Below are 20028 nucleotides of genomic sequence, written 5' to 3'. Positions count from 1 at the left end.
TGCATACAAAATAAAACAATATTTTGTGGCAGCTGGTTCAGAGAAGTACCCTCAGAAAAAGAGTAGCTCTATGGTTCTCCCTGCCTATTACCACTGTCTTCTAGAAAAGGCAGAACAAAAGTATTTTTGGAATTTTCCTCTACTCTAGGAACTGTGCCATGCACTGAGCATGCAATGGTGGAAAACTCATACCTGCTTTTAAGGAACGTAAAATCAGCCTGAGCACCTTCCAGTGTTCTCTAATAACAGGAAGTGCCACTTAAAGTTTCCCTAAGATTAAAAAGAACATGAGTCAGAAAACAGCCAAAGTGCCAACCCTTAACGTTTACAGGTGCATCTTCCCTGGGATGCAGCAACAAAATAAAGCTACTAGCACAATCGAGGAGTCCATCCAATTCCAGTTTATTAGCTATGCCTAGGTCCTTTCCCGGCTTGTACCCAAAAAAGACATTTCTCTCTCTCTAATCCTTGGTCTTTACAGCAAGGCAGGCATGTCTGATTAGCTCTAGAGTTCATCTCTTTTCTTGAACACAATGACTCTTCTGGGCAGTTCTTTGGGCCATTGCTCTGTCCTTTTTGGATCAAGACCCTCAAACTATTCACACTTCACTAGCCTGGTTCAATTTTTCAGTCAGATGCCCTCCAGCTCCTGATTTTCTTAACTCAGTCTCTCAATCTGTTGTATATTACTTAAAGTCTTGAAAAAAAACCCTCGTCCTTATTCTTATAAATATGAAATATATATATATATGGTTGATATAGATATATAATATAGACTATAAATATATCATATATATTGGTGTGTGTGTGCATATATATAAAATCTTTTCTATTACTCTGTCTAACCTTCTCTCTTTACAATAAACTAAATTAGGCTATACAAGTATATGTATTTTCATGGTATATGAGAGGTAAATAATGATGTGCACAGCCTACATAAATACTCCTGCCTAACATTGTACATTCCTTTTGTTTTATCTGGGAGGAATTTTTAAGCATGGTTTTAGAGGTGAAGGAAAGACCAGAAAGGGAAATAGTTTCTGGCACAAAAGATTGGAATGTAAGGGATTTAAAACACATGACTTCATTTTACATGAGCTTTACAGATAGCAAAAACTATTATATCTTTATTTTATAGTCCAAAAATGACACATTTCACCATAAAAAAGAGGGAAAAGGGAAACATTTTTGAAAATATAAAGATTACAGAAGAAACTGACTAAATAACTGTGTGTGTGTGTGTGTGTATTTAGGAAGAAATAAGGCAGAAAGATAACTGCAGGTTATGAAAGAATCAGCTGATAAAATATGCCTTGGAAGAGAAATCTGTGAATTATAAAGAAGCTCGTATTATCATAATTTCTTTTTATAATCTGACCTGCCCACCCTCTCAGAGCACATTCCATCTCTTGTGCAATCAGCAGTGGTTCCATCAAAGTCTGCTTTGTATAAATATTAACTCATCTTCAAAGAAGCATGCACGTCCTAAATTCAAATCTATTTTGCTTTTCTAGGCAGGTAATAGATTCTAACTACCTGCTTGGTTCCCCATTCCTGCCTTGATGTAACCTTCAGAGGGAGGTCACTAAAACCCTAGAGATTCAACCTTGATCAGTTTCTTAGTCTAGGCTGGGCTCCTGGGACTTAGAAGGAGGCAAAACCAATCGCGCTCTGTCTCTGCTCTGGTTCAGAAGTGCTGAACAAAAATGTCTGGCTCTGACCATACAGCCTAATAAAGAATTTAAGCTCACGATTTATTTTTCTCTCTGCTCCATTTCACTAAATTATCCCCAGTGTTACCATTTTCTCATGTCATCTCATCGTTGTCATTCTGCCCATGAACTCCATCCTTTTATGTGTAGGTACCTGCTACCTGCTATCTCAGCTTCCTTCCCGATGGCCTGAGATACCCGCCTGCCAGAGCCACACTTTTTGTCACTTGGCGAATCCCTGCCCTTTCCCAGTGCTAACTTCCATGCCTGCTCTGCAAGTTTCTCCCTATCATTTGTTCTACTTCCACAGTTCAGCTTGGTCTCTAATTTTACCTTTTCGGCACAGGCCTTCCATATCACTGCCTGGGCACATAACCACTCCCAGAATCGTCTAATCATCTAGGCTGAGCTTTGCATTGTCTTCAAAGGGTTGATGAAGAGACACTCTTACGATGAGAAACACTCCCAGATATAAAAGAACTCTTACAGATCATGCATTCCAAGTCTCATAGCAATAAGGATAAACAGTCTAATATGATATACCTTGTTTTATACATTTTGTTTAAAGGAATGCTCACAGAATATCTATGTTAATGAGACTTCTAATCCTGTGTATATCTTCCAAGGTTTGGGGAAAAAAGCCATTAAGCACCTGAGGAAAATATGTGCTAAGTGCTAGGAATCACACCATCAGAACTAGAAGAGTCATCATACGGGAGCAGGATGGTGAAACACGGAAACACAGGAGTAGAATGACTCTTCTAGTTCTGATGGTGTGATTCCTAGCATTTCGTATAGTAGTTAAGCTGGGCTTTGGATGATGCAAAAAAAAAAAAAAATTCAGAGAGGAGAGAAGAAAACCAGGAGCAGGAATTCTGAGAGTGAAATCGTTTAGGATGACCCAAGCATAGCATGAGGCCAGGCTGATTAGAGTGGGGCTTTGTGCTGGAGCAAGGGAAGCTGCTGGTGATACTTGTTCCAATCTATGTCTCAAAGTTTCCCCTGCCACAGGGAGTTCAGGGGTAAGCCTTCTGGATTAGAAAGCAGAAGAACTCATGAAAATAAACTTTTCTTGAGCTCCATCTCAACTGTGATATTTAATTAGCCATTCAATCCTATTGACCTCATTTTTCCAGTAGAAATAAATACATAAGACAAATAGCACTGCCTACACCTTGTGCTTACACTAAGAATGGTGTGCAAAATGCACAGAGAATTTCATTTAAAGGACCGTAACAAAACTTTTTAATTTGTATTGAACAGTGTCTGTATTTCATCAATTTAATAATGTGCAGCTCTATTGTAGAATTTCCAAACACCAGGTTCCATTTTGCTTGGGGAAGTAATTATGAGTGCCCACTATGTGCCATCCTGTTAGGGGTAGTGATAGGAATCCAGTCAGATCCATTGAGGCTTTGAGTTAATTCTTCTGCCATGAACTTCATCTCTAATAAGACTGGGATAGTTTATGAATCAGTTTATAAATCCCAGACTCCCCAAGGTGTTACAGAGAATTTCAGGCCCATTGTTGTCTATTTAGTTCTTAGGGATCAATCTGTTTCTTGGATTTAAACTGAACTGAATTGCCCCACAGAAAACTTCAGCCCATTTTTGAATCCTGGGCTTTATGTATCACATCATGATCCCCACTTCTCCACTGCCACCTCTCTGTCCCCTGAAACAAGGCAGTCTTCTGTGACTAAGACTCACACTAAGATCCTAAACATGATTGCCTGAAGACTAATGGGTCCTTTTATCCTCACCATACTTTTAGATGACTAATTAACCCATTTGCTATAAGTTCTCTAAGGGATGATTTCTGCCAACCCAAGAAAAGCCTCTTAGGCTCCCACTTCTCCCGGGCCCCCAGGGAAGGCTCTAAATGCTTTGTAGCCACGCACATAGGAAAGATGTACCCTCTTAAATATACAGGTTATGATCCCAGTACCAGTCTCCATCCTGTTGAAAATGGAAGGGCCTAGTCTTACCTTGCATCCTTTTCCTGGTGTAAAGTTTGTAACAAAGCCCTATGTCTGTGGCCCCCTTAGCTTGCAATGACTACATGCTTCTACACAATTCTCTCAGTTTTGTTGAGAAGGATCCTGTTTTCCATGTAGTACTGTATCACACTGAAATTAAACAATTAAATCTGAATCCTTGGGGCTTGCACAAAGAAACTTTCCAATAATCTCAGATGCTTACAGCTCAGCAGGACAGTTACAACTCTGTAATGTATCCAGACACCGTGTTAGATACACATTAAAAATTCTAGTATCTCTATATCAGTGACAGATTTCATACACAAAGCCAAAAGATTCAAATCAGATGCTAGCATTCAAGCTTTTCAGTGAACAGCGCTTGAAATTAAATTACTTTGACCTGAAGCCCCGGCTGATACTCAGCATTTCCTTTCTGGAGCCATAGTTCACCTTTGGAGATGTTCTAATTTCCCCTTTAGAGATGTTGCTGGCAATTCCAGTTCCTGAAGTAGGAGATTTGTTGCATTGCCAGACAGGGTCAAGCTTCCCCAGAGCAGGTGGTAAAGTATGTGTTGATTGTGGGAAAGCAGCACCAGGCAGATTTTCAAAGCCTGATCTTGTGATCTCATTAGATCATTGTGAAGCATTTTAATCATTAATAAGCAAAATTCTCAGGAAGAATTCTGATTATTGTCATATTTCCCTGTCTCTGGGAATAGCAACTTTACAGCCCCATATTAAATATAGCTTCAAAGAGAAGTGTTGGGAATATGTTTTTTGAAAAGCTCATATATCAGTTGGTACAGTTATATGTGCTTAAACTTTTGCAAGTGTGAATTTCTTCTTTAGTTGATTTTTCAATGTGCTTTATTTGATTTGGATGGTAGAGAAAAGACAACCATTTACTTTCCAAAAAGAACAAATATTAACAGTTGCCTTGCTGGACTTTTTGCATAAGTACAGTTTTTTTAGAGGGAAAAATTTCAAGTTTGACAGAATTATTAAATTGATATATTTTCATTATACTAAATTAAATTTTACTGTCACGTAGCTAAAATTTTTACTAAAGATGCTGCCCTTTGGATTTGAATAAACCATTCATCTTAAATACAACACTAACACTATCTTGTAAGCTCTGTATATTATGTTAGCCTTGGGGCATTAACCTGAGAAAGGGAATTAGTTTGATTTAGAGGGCTTAAGCCAAATCCAATTTTTGGATTTCTCTATAAACACAGAATCACAATTGTTTTTTTGAACACTTGCTATGTGTCTCCAGCTATGATTATACTACAATAAAATGACATAAGATAACAAGACAGGGAAAAAATAAATCTCACATATGAAATTGATTTTGGTATTTATTACAGGCTTGTAACCGCACAATCCTCTTGTCAGCTTCAAATCCTATTTCCAGTTTGATTTGACTTTGATACTGTATACCTAAAAGTGGGGCATGACATTGTAGAAAGACTGTAGAGCTATGGGCTCTGTTTTTGCACTTTTACTCCCTAGAATAGATGCTTAATCTCTTTGAATCATGGGACTGTCCCTTGGAGAATGGACATAATGATTTCTGAGGCTATGTTAGTGTAATATTCTATTCCCAGAAAGTTATTACGCTAGTTATAATAATACTGCCTAGAGCCCTCATTATTAATATTCAAATGTAAAGCAGATTTATTATAAAGGTAAAGGTATAAGTAACACAGACCACATGTAGCAAAATGGTTGGAACTTTTCAGTATCTTTGTCCTGGATAATTTGTTTTGAGCTGATCATGGAGATGTCACTCTGGGTATTTTGTAGATAACATGGTTTACCAAAAATCCAGATAATAAAATCCCTGCACAAGAGAGTAATACAAATTACATGTAATTTATATTACTAAATAATTACTGCATTACAAATAAAGCACTATTTTAAACCTGAGCATAGAGGTATTAGAGTTCTGTTTTTCTCGCAACTTTCTGTAAGAAAGCCTTAAGACATTTTCATTATTCTGTGCACCAATTTGAACTTTTCTTTTTAACAACCCTAGGCATCAGATCCCAAAAGCAAAGGAAAATTCAAAATTCATGCAATTCTATGGTATAAAAATTAGACCTCAACAAGGGGTAGATTCAGATACCACTGCCATTGTTCCTCCTGGCATCTATTTGCCAGTGTAAAAGATCCTAAGGGGATCTAGGTGGACAGACTTTCTACCATTAATGACAAGTTACCTGTTCTTTTCAAGAGAGTTTAAATGGAATTTCACGGAATAGGAAGTTTCAGCTGTATAGAAAGAAAGCAGTAAAGAAAGAGAAAATGAGGAAATCCCACTAGAAGATTAGCCAAGAATTGTTCTAGTAGGTAGGGATATCTTTGGGGAATTCAGCACTCCAGATCTGAATTTAAAGTATTCTGATTGTGGGATAAGATGGAGAAAGATCATTCCTTACTTTTGCCCATTCCCTGACAGTATTATCCAGATAAATCCAAGTTGATTCTTCAAGAGGGTCTTTCATTTTGATCATACAAGGCTTTATTGACTAATACAAAGAGTGCTACCCATGTAGGGGAATCAAGAAATGTAGTTCACATTTGTTAAACAGTTTTTGTCTGTCACTCTTAGACACAGATTTTGGTAATCTCATTTATTCCTCACACTGAACTTGTAAAACAAGTAATATTTACTGTATTTAATAATGGTTAAAAAATCAAGATTTAGAAAAATATATAACCATTAAATAGCAGGATCAAAATTCTTCTGACATAAAATTCCCATTTTTTTCCTTCTTGCCTTGCCACTTCCTGAAGTGGTTAGATTAAAATAAGTCTAGTGTTTGGTGGGGCAGTGCAATTAACAAACAAGGGATCCAGGAAATGTAGCAGGTCCAGAGAATGTGTGTCCAGGGACAATTAGCTGGACAAAAGACACCTTACTTCAGTGGCACACATTTAATTTTTTTTTTTTTTGTAAAATTGTATAATCCTTTTTCTGTTAGAAAAACTGAAAGATTTCAGATGCCTACCTTCCTTTTCAGAGACCAAAGGTGAGCTATCTCCAGCAAAGATAAGAGAAGTAAGCCATTGTCTATACCCAGGACTCAATGTGCTGTCCACCTTCAGCTAAATGAGATCTTCCCATTCTCTTGCAGCAAGACTTAAGGCCTCAGCAGGTGCAGGAAAGTTAAACCTCCATTCCTATTAGAGTATAGGAGATGAAGAAGAGCTCGTCATCATCCAAGGACAGGAATGTCTTCATAACGTCTTCATCTCTAGCTGCACCCAGGGTCACCATGTTGGATGACTTCAGGGTAACTATTGAAATTGTGGTCTCTGTGAATGGGAGCCTTAGAGCCGGGCAGTATGCAGCCTGCATAGCAAAAATTGGTTACCTGGCAGGGCTCAAGGGCTAAGACTTATACCTGTATTTGAGAACTAAGCCATTTGATCTTCTGACAAGAACAACGTCAAATATTCAATGTACCAGGGCGCAAATAAAAAATGTTATAGAGATAGGCAAATAGAAACTACCACAAAGATAGAGTTCCAATCACTGTTGGTAGGTTTCCTTGTCCTTTGTCTGGCATCACTCCTATCCTTCTGTAGTGTGATGGGTCCCCCACCAGGTTATTTAAGGATGCATGTCCACTGATTGAACTCTGAAAGACTGGGCAGTGGGCCAAGGCCATGAAACAGCATGTGTCCCTGAGAACCCAGACATTCTGGGGCAGAAATGGGGACATACCAAGGAAAACAGTCTCATCATGCATACACAGTCGGCAAAGAGCCAGAAAATTAACTTAAAGCAGCTTAGAGATGGGAGGCGGTGCAGATATCCAAAGCAATCCGACTGTCACCCAAAATGCCTTGGGTGTAAGTCCTAATAGACTCATTTATTTTCCAAGCTGCACTGGTATGAGTTGTCCTTTGGTGCCTGCAGACCCCTTCCCAGTTTGGAGCATGTATAACAGTCCTAGGATTTTCTGAGAATAATTGGCATCATGAAAAGGACCTAAGACATCAAATGATGAGTCAGGCAGGAGTGTCTGCAGGGGGAACCCTGAGGTGATCAGCACCGACCATGTAGGGTGGAGCTGCCTGGCGGCTTGACCTTTGTGGGCTGCTGTGTGAGTAAGGGAATGCTCTGAAAACACAGGCAGGGATTGAACATGTACTATAGGAAGATAAGGGGTTAAAATACAATGAAGATGGCAAACTGTTGTTGCAGCAGGCTGGCCATTCCTTTGGGTGAGGCTGGCTACTAAGAAATCATTAGAACAGGAGGAGACAGAAAAGTTAAAGGAGGAGCTGCACTTAGGAAAGAGGAGCTGGGCACAGTGGCTCACACCTATAATCCCAGCACTTTGGGAGGCCAAGGGAGGTGAATAACTTAAGGTTAGGAGTTCGAGACTAGCCTGGTCAACATGGTAAAAACCCATCTCTACTAAAAATACAAAAAAAAAAAAAATAGGTGGGCATGGTGGCGGGCACCTTTAATCCCAGCTACCTGGGAGGTTGAGGGAGGAGAATCACTTGAACCTGGGAAGCAGAGGTTGCAATGAGCTGAGATAGTGCCACTATACTCTAGCCTAGGTGGCAGAGCAAGACTCTGTCTCAAAAAACAAACAAACAAACAAACCCGAAAAGAAAAGGACATGGGACATGCAAGTGTCTATGTCAGCCCTGGCTGGGTATTTGGCAAGGAAGCTAAATAAAAGTCTAAGAACTTCTGCGGCTTATATGTTCAAAAATGTGGAAAAGTTCAAAGGCATGCCAGGCTTTCTAGGAGTCCCGCTGGTTACATATTATGGGTCATTTTTGTGCACATTTTAAAACTGATGGGCAAATTACAACAAGAAAAGTTCCTCGCTCAACTGGTTAACCTGCAACTATATAGTTAAACAGAGTCTTCTGAAGCTCTCTGTCTCTCTTCTTTTCTGCCTGCTTTTAATCTGCTGTTATTAAGCTACCAGTGTTGAGATGAAACTCACTGTTTATGATACTGCTAATTCAAAATCACTTGGGGATTTGACTTTTCTTACACAGTTCAGTCAGTTCTAGATAAAATGTAAACATTGGAAACTAACTTGAAACTAAATTAAAAAGAAGAAGAAAAAGGGTTTTTTAAAATGAGACTGCCAATAGAAACTGCTTTGCCCCAAATTTTGATCCGCAGCTTTGCTTGGATTACCTATTGGGGCAAATAAAGCTTAGCCGTATTAATAGGTACCACTTTTTTCAGAAATATAATTTGGATCCAGCTCTCTTTATAAGCTGGTATGTTTCTGATGCTGTCTCATGGCTAGAGTTCCAGGATAAAAGCTGTTGGCTTTTTCTTTGTACGGGTATACACATGTTTAGATGTTTTTATGTATGTTACATATATGTGTTACGCTAATATGCTACCAAATTAGCTTATAAATAAATGAGTACTCATAAATTAAGTCCAAATGCTTTTCAGATTCATGTGAATTTAGTAATCTTTAATCAATAATATGGCTTTAAAATTATGAGTAAAATACAAATGGAAATGTCTTTGAAATTGTCAGCATATAGTTTTGCCTGGATGTACTGATTAGATAAGGTTTTGATTTGCCACTACTAGATGTTTTAAGAAGGCAAGGTTTGCATAAAGGTTATACTATACACCCATCCCAAAACAGAATCTTCTGTCATTGTTTCACAGGGAAGACCAATTTAATACTGTTGATTCAATAAAAAACAGCTACATTTACTTACTTATGTGAACACCTGATATTCACAGGCTATGCAAATGGGTAACAGGGAAATAACTTGGAGCAATGATTAGCTTTGTCTAATGTCTCGGTTCTCATAAGTAATGCAGGTGAACTGCTATGACTAAATAAATGTAAACAATATGAATGCTTGTAGGTCAACTTTTGCAAAGTTAAATTTTTAAAATTAGTTTAGATATTCATTGGATGGCTGGGTCATTTTTAATTACAAAAGGGTTACAATATGGGGTAGTGGTTACACGTCTGAGACTCTTAATGGAAAATAAACATAATAAAATATATGATGTGGGGTAAACATTGGTGGATCTCACTGAGCTGGATAAGAACAAGGACTGAGTCTAAAAAGCAGGCAAGGAACCAAGAGGGAATGGTCCAAATAGGCGCCTGTGCACCTGCCCTGACCCAGGCAGGCAGTAAACATGAACTACTGCCTGCCAGAGGACACTCTGAAATCACCCACAATTCCCAAGAATTCTACAAAGTACCTGCCCAGATCCCCTGTAACAATCCTGTGTGGCCCATGAAGAAGCCAGATGGTGCCCAGAGAATGACACTAGACGACTATGAGCTAAATGAAGTGGGGTCCCGTGTACATGCAGCTGTACCCAGTTTTGTACAACTGCTAGACCAAGCAAGTAGTCCTTACGCTGGGAAGTGCCAATGCTGTGATTGACTTAACTAATGCCATTTTTGGAATTCCTTTAGCAGAAGATTCAAAAAAACCACTTTGCCTTCACTTAGAGGGCCAAGGGTGGACTTTCCAGGTGGTACTGCAAGGATACCTGCACAGCCCCACCATCTCTCATGGCATAGTGGCATAGGACCTGGGTAGACCCTCTTTGCTGGCCTCTGTATCCCCGTTTCACCATATTGATGTTAACATACTAAATTCAGAGTCTCTTGTAGATCTGGAGACTGCCCTATACACCATCTTAGATAGCCTGAAGGACTGGGGATGCAAAGTTAACCCAAAAAAGATACAGGGGCCCAGCATAGCTGTCAAATTCCTGAGAGTAACCTGGTTGGGTAAGATGCGAAACATACCTGGAGTTGTCATTGATAAGACAGCACAGCAGCCTGTTCCCCAGACAGAAAAGCAACTTGAGGTTTTTCTAGGTTTACTAGTTTGCTAGAAGATATTCCTTCCTCTTTTGGCAGAAACCCTCCACCCATTATACACTCTAATAAGGAAAGGTGAAAATAGGACCAGACACAAATAGAGCAACAGCTATTGGCCATATATAGGGCATTACAATAAACAGGGGCCATCACGTGTCTCACTGCTCTCAGAGTCATGTATGGCATGCCAAGATGAACAGACAGTGGTCAGGGCCCCCATTTCACAGTCTGTGGGCATCAGGAGAAAAAACATAGACTGGAGGTTCCAGTTACCATATAACCCAAAAGGGGCAGGCCTCATTCAAAAAAAAAATGGCCTATTAAAAACCCAATTATGTGTACTCTCCCAGGATGGCTCTTTAAGATCTTGGACTGAGAATCTCCCTGAAGCCTACAAACTTTAAATAAGCTCCCCCATGACCACAAATGGCATCACTTCCCATAATGATTGGCAAGACCTATGAACAGGTACCACAAACTCTCAAGGTTATGTCTGAGACACTGAGCCATCCTCTTGAAGCGGATGGCCACACCATGCTCCTGAAAGCACCAGTGGGTCTCCCAAGCAACAAAGGCTATGTGGACCTGAGGTTGAGCCGGAAAGGGCCTCCACGCTGGATTGGTTTTATGGCACTGGAGTGTACCATGAAGACAGGGTATGGTCCCAGCTGTGCTCCTTGACGGAGGTCCAAAAGCATTATACCTGTTGGAGCCACCATAGTGTCGGTACATAGACAAGACCAGAAAATTACCAATTGGCTACTATGCCCTCTTCGAGGGAGGAAAGCCATGTGGTACTGTAAGTAAGATCTGAAGCCCATAGCAGCCTCCCTAATGGGACCTCCCTAATAGGATCAATGGGAGAAAACACAGGGGTAATAATGTTAAAAAGATAGATACACTCATGAGGTCCCTGCTATATCCCTGTGTTTATGCCCATAGGTTGTTATTTCTGCTATCCATGGCAGCTGGTAATGTCTTCCTAGATAGGGCTGTAACTATAGCTGCAGTCAGCAACCAGTCTGACTGCTGGGTATATGGATACCTACCCCTATCAAATGGTAATAATATGCTTTGGAATATTCTGCTTTTCTCCTGACAAAACCAGAGTGACAGTTTAGTAGCACCAATAAGGCAACCCAGGCTCCACCCAGAGGCCCGATCACCAATGCTGTGAAGACACAACAACATGTGCCCTATTGCCTCTACCTGTTGTACCTATTAGAGGATTGCTCGAACACAGGAGTTCAAGACCAGCCTGGATAACATAATGAGATCCCATCTCTATAAATATAAAATAAAGTAAAACATTAGCTGGGTGGAGTGATGTGAATCCCTAGTCCCAGCTGCTCAGGAGGCTGAGTTGGGAGGATCACTTCAGCCCTGGAGTTCAAGGCTGCAGTGAGCTATGCTCATGCCACTGTACTTCAGCCTGGGCCACAGAGCAAGAGGCCCTACCTCTAAAAAGAAAAAGAAGAAACAAAAAGAACAAAAAGAAAGTAATGTCATTGATAAATCATTTGTCAATTCAGAACCATAATGTAACCTAATTAAGTTTCTTTTGACTCATTCTCAAATTGGGTTATACACCTCATCGACTCACTGGACTTAGTTTTGCTAATAGGCATCATAACTGCAGTTTGCTTCTGCTCTTCTTACTACTGTGTATACTGTATCTGTGGTCTAATGCACAAGCCATGACTATATGTTATAGGCCTATACAGTTCTTTTTCTCTTATCCCTCTCAGACTCTTATGCTAGATTGGTAGAAAGAATGTAAGAGCTGGGAGACAGGATAGATTGATGGATTGTAGTGTGGTGGGTTCCCCACCAGGTTACTTAAGTGTACATGTTCGCTGCTTGAACCCTGAAGGCTTGGCAGTGGGCCAAGGCCATAGTGCCCCGCTGAGGAGCAGGTGTCCCTGAGAATCCAAACATCCTGAGGCAAAGATGGGAGCATATTAAGGAAAACAGTCTTGTTGCTCTCATACACACAGTAGGCAAAGAGCCAGAAAATTAACTTAAAAGTGGCTTAGAGATGGGAGACAGAGCAGATCTCTGGAGTTGTCCTGCTGCCACTCTGCCTATACGCCCTAATAAACTCATCTACTTACCAAGCTAGACTTGTCCAAGTCATTCTTTCCTCTCTTGGCTTCTTCCCAGTTTGGGTGGGGTGTGGGATGTTACAGTACCAGGTTTTTCTCATAATACCTACAAAAGGAGCTACTCAATCTTTACCACTCTTCTAAGAATCCTCATGTTACCACAAGGTTGATTTTGTCTTCTCAACAAAGAGCAAGTATGAGCTCTTACAGCTTCCAAGTCTCCCATATTTTGTCATCTACAAAGACCTTCAAAGCTGGGGAGGTCTCATCATTTCCAAAGCTAAATCTTGCACCTGCCTCTTAACCCATTTTCATTTCCCCCATGCTCAAAACTCATTTATTCTATGCTATTCCTCCCCTCATCTAGACCCTGATCAATTTCCATATAAATATGCCATGGCCTCCAACGTAAACTCTCAACTGCCAGATTTTCTCTTTTCCTGTTTATATTCCTGCCCTGCATTCTAATTATCTTTCTAAAATCATGGTTTAAATCTTCCTATCAGCTCTTCAAAGCCTAGTGTTTGATTCAAGACCCTTTACAAATTCTTAACATCATTTTAGCGTTTCCTCCCGTCATGTTTTATTATCCTCTTGACACTATGGCCATACCCTTGCACAGAGGCATGAAACAGTAGAACATCAGCAGAAGCTCACACAGTTTGCCTTGAGGGTAGGCACTGTGTAAGATTTCTTTCAAATTCCTAGTGCTATTGCATCCTTGAAAAGATTATAGACAATCAAGAAATAGTAATTAAATTAGTTTTATACCATTCTCCAAACATATCTCCCTACTGCCAGTTTTCTTTCTCTCTCTTCCATCAGAGACCTATTTCTAAGAATATTCCAGTCACTTCCCATTTGCAGAACTTCCATGAAGCTTGATCACATATGGAATAACCAGGAACATTTCCAACCTGGTAGCCAAGGTGGCCATGATTTTTTCTTTTTCTATGTATCCAGTCCTTTACTTGCATTTAATCAACCCTGTCCTTCCTGATAGCACACATTATGAATTATACCTTCATAGCTTCCTGAGCACTTTAAATTTTTCATTTCTGCCTTTATCTAAACTATGATCCCATCCCAGATTGCCATTTTCATCCATGTCTACCTGTTGTAGTACTAATCCTTTTGAAAGGCCCAGTTTGAATCCCACTTCATCTAAGAAGCTGACCGAGATTTCCCTATGCAGAACTATACTCCCTCAATCCACGTTGACTGTCACAGCCTTTTATCTGTACCTTTTTTCCTGTAATGAGCGATTTGTATATTGATGTAGAATTAATTTATGCCTGTCTCTCACACTAAAATGTAAATTACTTGTTTGCATAAACCACCTTATTTATATATACCCCAAAGCACCTAATACAGCATTGTGAGCATAATAATTTCCTAACAAATATTTGTTAGTTTGATTTAAAGAGAAATATTAAACTTAATATCAAAGCACGGTTGTTGGTGAGAAGAAAAGAATGTATGTTTTATTACCTTAATAAATTTGTGAAATTCTCCAAAGAATGAGATTGATATAGCACCAAAATAAAAACAGGTAATCTTGTGCTCATTTATAAAAATAAAGTCACAAAATTTTGAATTTGAGGGCAGACATGGTGGCTCACACTTGTAATTCCAGTGCTTTGGAGGTCAAGGCAGGAGGATCACTTGAGTGCAGGAGTTCAAGATCAGCCTGGGCAACAGAGTTAGATTCCATGTCAAAAAAAAAAAAATTTAAAATTATCCAGGCATGGAGGAACAATACTTGCAGTCCCAGCTGCTTGGGAGGCTGAGTTGGGAGGATCACTTCAGCCCAGGAGTTCAAGGCTGCAGTGAGCCACCATCATGCTGTGCCACCATACTCCAGCTTGTGTGACAGAGCGGGACCCTGTCTCTTAAAAACAACAACTTGAGGCCAGGCACGGTGGCTCATGCCTGTAATCCCAGCACTTTGGGAGGCTGAGGCGGGCAGATCACGAGGTCAAGAGATCGAGACCATCCCAGCCAACATGATGAAACTCCATCTCCATTGAAAATACAAAAATTACCTGGGTGTGGTGGCTTGTGCCTGTAGTCCCAGCTACTCGGGAGGCTTAGGCAGGAGAATTGCTTGAACCCGGGAGGTAGAGGTTGCAGTGAGCCGAGATCTCACCACTGCACTCCAGCCTGATACCTGGCGACAGAGCAAGGCTCTGTCTCAAAACAACAACAACAACAACAACAACAACTTGAATCTGCTTAAGTTGAATGATTCAAGGGGCCTTTGATTTCATTAGTATGAATAAGAGCATCAGAAATCATTACTTATGTGCAATATCATTCTCATCACTTTCATTGGTTCATGACAGTATATTCTGTCACCCACATTAGAAAATGGGTTGACATGACATCCTCAAACACAAATTTTATACAATACAAAGGAAAAAGCAGTGTTTAACAAGCATGCATGTTCATTTTTAGAACTTTCTCTTTCATTAACTCATTCCGTTGTTCATTCAAAAGTAGCACCATTAAGGAGAAAAATATTCTTGCATTATTCCCTCCATTTTCATGTCCTCAGCTACAAATCATTCTTTGGATTTTGCTGGATTATGTAAGACTCTGCCATATCAGATAGGAGAGAGATTCTCCTCCTCTTTGAAGACTCTATCTGCCATGCTGTGAGTGAACCACGTGGCTAAGACCTGATGGTTGCCTCTAGGAGCTGAGGGTGTTCCTCTGCTAACAACCAGTAAGAGAGCAGGGCACTCAGATCTACCACCACAATGAGACGACTTCTGCCAAAAACACATAAGTGCCTAGAAGCGGACCCTGAGCTCCAAAGGAGGGCATGGTCTGGCTGGCACCTTCATTTCAGCCTGGGGAGACCCTGAGTGAGAACCGACTACACTGTGCCTGTTTGACTTACAGAAACAATGCAGTAACAAATGTGTGCTATTTCCAGCAGCCAGTTTATGACGATCAGTTACACAGCATAGAAAACTAATAAAGGGGCCAGGAAACCAATACTCACCAGTTCAGTCAGGCAACTATGATGAGTTAGGTAGCATGTTAGACACTGAACACAAAGTATCTCATTTAATCATCTCAATAACTCTCTGAAGTAGATTTGAGTGTCCCCAACATATGGAGTAGTTAAATAAATATTTCTCATTTTATAAGTGAGAAAACTGAGAAGAGAAAGGCCAAGTGATGCAAAAGTAACGCATAGAAAGCAATAAGGCTGAATAAAATATGTTTTCTATAGTCAAATCTAACGTTATTTCTGATGTACTACAGTCACATGAAAATGTAACAAATCAGCGATGCAAAGTAGCACCAGATGAATTGACCAATCAGTATTAAAGGAAGCAGCGGGAAGACAAGTGAGGTACTACAATGGGTTGGGATGTCTGGAAAATCTGATGGAAAAAGTGTGGTTTCAAATGAGCCTTAAAGCTGGATAAAATTTTCCAAAGGGAAAGAGAGGATGAGTACAGTAGTTCAGACAAGAGAAATGGCAGGTGCTGAGCACTAGTTTACAATGCAAACCTGTTTCTAGCATAGCATTAGCAATGGCAGGCACTGGGAGATGGGCAAGGAAACTTAGATTAGGCCAAGTACATGGCATTATCATCAAAGTACTGTGGCCCTTGAAATTCTTTGAGGGGGAACAGGGTGAAAATAACTCTTTCATACACTGTATATTAATATGATAAGGTGAGAGATTATCGTAGTAGCTAATACCTTATGTTTGCTTGTTGAAAATGAATAAAATATATGTTTTGGGGAAAATATTCAGCTATACAGTTGGTGAAATGTGTGGGTCTTAAGTGGCTGATATTAGCTGATGCCAAGTATTAAGAAAAGAGGGGCCAGGCGCAGTGGCTCAAGCCTGTAATCCCAGCACTTTGGGAGGCCGAGGCAGGTGGATCACGAGAGATCGAGACCATCCTGGTCAACATGGTGAAACCCTGTCTCTACTGAAAATACAAAAAAATTAGCTGGGCATGGTGGCACGTGTCTGTAATCCCAGCTACTCAGGAGGCTGAGGCAGGAGGCGGAACCCAGGAGGCAGAGGCTGCGGTGAGCCGAGACTGCACCATTGCACTCTAGCCTGGGTAACAAGAGCAAAACTCCATCTCAAAAAAAAAAAAAAAGAAAAGAGGCAGAAAATATTTTGCATAAGGCAAGTGGGGAAGTTTTTGCTTGGCTCAATGAAGAGGAGAAAAGAAAAACATGAAAGAGCATGAAGGAGAACCATGGGCTATGGCTTGAATGTCTGTCATCTCCAAAAGTCAGGTAGAAATTTGGTTGCTGTGTGGCACTGTTAAGCAGTGAGTTCGGCCAGGTGCAGTGGCTTATGCCTGTAGTCCCAGCACTTTGGGAGGCCAAGACTGGTGAATCACGTGTGGTCAGGAGTTCGAGACCAACCTGGCCAATATGGTGTAACCCTGTCTCTACTAAATATATGAAAAAATAAAATTAGCTGGGCATGGTGGCAGGCGCCTGTAATCCCAGCTACTTGGTAGGCTGAGGCAGAAGAATTGCTTAAACCTGGGAGGTGGTGGTTGTAGTGAGCTGGGATTGTGCCTTCGTGCTCCAGCCTCAGTGACAGACCAAGACTGTCTCAAAAAAAGAAAAAAAGAGGGGAGATCTTTGGGGGATGACAGGGCCATGAGGACTCCACTTTCATGGGTGCTTTAATGTCATTATAAAAACAAAAGTTTGCCCCCCTCTTGCTCTCTTTGCCCTTCTACATTGCAGAAGGCAGAAGACACAGTGTTCCTCCCCTCCGGAGGATGTAGCAGGAAGTTCCTCATCAGATGTTGGCACCTTGATCTTGAACTTTCCAACCTCCACAACTGTGAGAAAATTAATTTCTGGGGTTTCTTCTGTAAATTGTCTAGCCTCAGGTATTCCATTATAGCAGCATAAATGTACTAAGACAATAGAAAACAGCAGGATGAATGAAGGAACTAACAGTTCAAGTGACTGAAATGAATCCCCACATTTAACACCTCATCATACCCAAAGCCCATTGACATGACAAGAATACAAAGCAGAACATACTTGCAGCCTGATATGTTAGTGTATTTTTCAATTACAGAAAGTGGATCGGTCGTGGAAGGTACAGATTAATAGTGTAGAGCTCATAACCCCTCAGTCTGGCACAAAGGTGAAGGCTAAAGAAACTGAAAGGTGGGGCCAGGCACAGTGGCTCATGCCTGTAATCCCAGCACTTTGGGAGCCTGAGGCAGGAGGATCACGAGCTTAGGAGATGGAGACTATCCTGGCTAACATGGTAAAACCCCATCTCTACTAAAAATACAAAAAATTAGCAGGGGGTGGTGGCACACACCTGTAATCCCAGCTGCTTGGGAGGCTGAGGCAGGAGAATCGCTTGAACCCGGGAGGCAGAGGCTGCAATGAGCTGAGATCACAGCACTGCACTCCAGCCTGTGCAACAGAGCAAGACTCCATCTCAAAAGGGAGAGGGAGGGAGGGAGGGAGGGAGGGGGGGGGAGAGAGAGAGAGAGAGAGAGAGAGAGAGAGAGAGAGAGAGAGAGAGAGAGAGAGAGAAGGAAGGAAGGAAAAAAGAAAAAAAAGAAAGAAAGAAAGAAAGAAAGAAAGAAAGAAAGAAAGAAAGAAAGAAAGAAAGAGAAAGAAAGAAAGAAACTGAAAGATGTTCTGCCCAGGATGGAGAGGCTCCATGAGCTGAGATCACAACACGGTACTCCATCTCAAAAGAAAGAGAGAGAGAGAGAGAGAGAGAGAGAAAAGGAAGAAACTGAAAGGTGTTCTGCCCAGGATGGAGAGGCTCCATGTCAAGAGCTGGCAGGTATGAAAAGCAAGAGGGTTAAGACAGAAATCAGGGTAATTAATTAAGTCACTATTTTTAGGACTAACTACAAGGATTACATGAGCTCCCTCCCCTCCAGAAACAAATCATTAGAAAGACTCAAGACAATTAAAAACTTTCTGAAGTGTGGATAGAATTAGGGTTCAGCCATCAACCTCAAGTGAGGGCTATATTTGCCCTGTCCTATCCACTCATCATTTTCATTCAGAAATGTGGCATATGAGGGCAGGAAGCTCATATGAGCTACATAATTGATCAGTGGAATCTTTAATTTGTTTTTACAGATAGAAAACCAAACATCACCAGACATTAGAGAAAAATTAATAGTCTCAAAACGAACAAAGGACTAAAAGAACAATTTACTCTAGAAATAACTAAAAGATAAGAGATTTTAATAAACACTTGTGATAAATTTAGTGAGATCTAAGAATATGTTAGATCTTAAAACAAAATGGGTGCAGCAGAAAAAGGTTTCAGGAAAATAAGTGTTTTCAGAAATTAAGAAAGAAACATTGGACCTCTGTTCCTGCTTAGAATATTGAAAGCTACTAGAAAGTATCGGTCTCACCCTAAAAACAGGAGCAAAATCTGTTTTTTTTTTTTCATTATCTATCAGAGAGCTGAGATCACAAGGCAATTTTTGAACTGAAATTCCCAGTGTCAAGCCTTTCTAAGGAGAGATGGACACACAACTCTTCCTTTTGCCCAGAACAGAGACACAAAGAGTTGGCCGCCATAGAAGCAGGTGAGAAAGAAACAATCACAATGTCAAGAAGTTCTTTGAGGCAGAAGCCCTCTGACAGTGGGGAGGATCAGGAAACCCACTCCTGCTGACTACGCTCTGTTGTAAGAGGGAAGATGGTAGCTACTGGGGAGGGGCAGGAATGCTAAAGGAACACAGCCCTGAGGATCAGCTGACTCCTAGAACCTGCCTAAGGCAGAGGCTTGAGCAGGAAATTGAAAACGCCTCCTACCAAGCGCTGGCAGCTTGTAGGAAGCAGGAATGCAGAGAGAGATCCTTTCTGTAGCACAGGTTAGTAAATCTGCGGAAACCTGCCACTGGAGCAGGAACACTGAGAGAAACCTCTGGCAATTCAGGCCTGATACTAAGCATAAGGTAGCAGCAGAACGAATTTGAAATCTGTGGTACCCTGTAGGTTTCTTCAAAATGCAGAGCAAAAATACAAAAGAGAACATACGAGAATAAAGTTAAGAGATAATGGAGAATCAGTCAACAAGTTCCAATCTCTATCAAATAAGAATTCTCGAGAAAAGAGAATAAAGGTGTAATTAAAGGAATCATAGAAGATGATTTCTCAGAGCAGAAGAAAGTCACAGAACTTTACAGACAGAACCCTTTCAATGCCAGAAAGGAACATAAACAAAGAACCCAACCTACAAAGAACTTTGTAAAATATTAGAATACTAAGGACAAAGGAAAGACCCTAAAAATTTCCAGAAAGAAAATGAGGCTACCCACAAAGGAACAAGAATCAAATGGGCTTTGGAATTTAATCAGCAATACTG

General features: G+C 40.6%; 1 pseudogene; it reads left to right on the top strand.

Annotated features, from left to right (window-relative positions):
- The first annotated feature begins 11001 nt into the window (after positions 1-11001).
- The window catches only part of LOC100407238 (serine/threonine-protein kinase RIO3 pseudogene), a 66763-nt pseudogene continuing 57736 nt past the window's right edge, over positions 11002-20028 (top strand).

This window comes from Callithrix jacchus, chromosome 1 (assembly GCF_049354715.1).
Source record: "Callithrix jacchus isolate 240 chromosome 1, calJac240_pri, whole genome shotgun sequence".
Taxonomy (NCBI): domain Eukaryota; kingdom Metazoa; phylum Chordata; class Mammalia; order Primates; family Cebidae; genus Callithrix; species Callithrix jacchus.
Note: the sequence above shows the minus strand (reverse complement) of the source record. Positions and strands in the feature narration are given on the sequence as shown.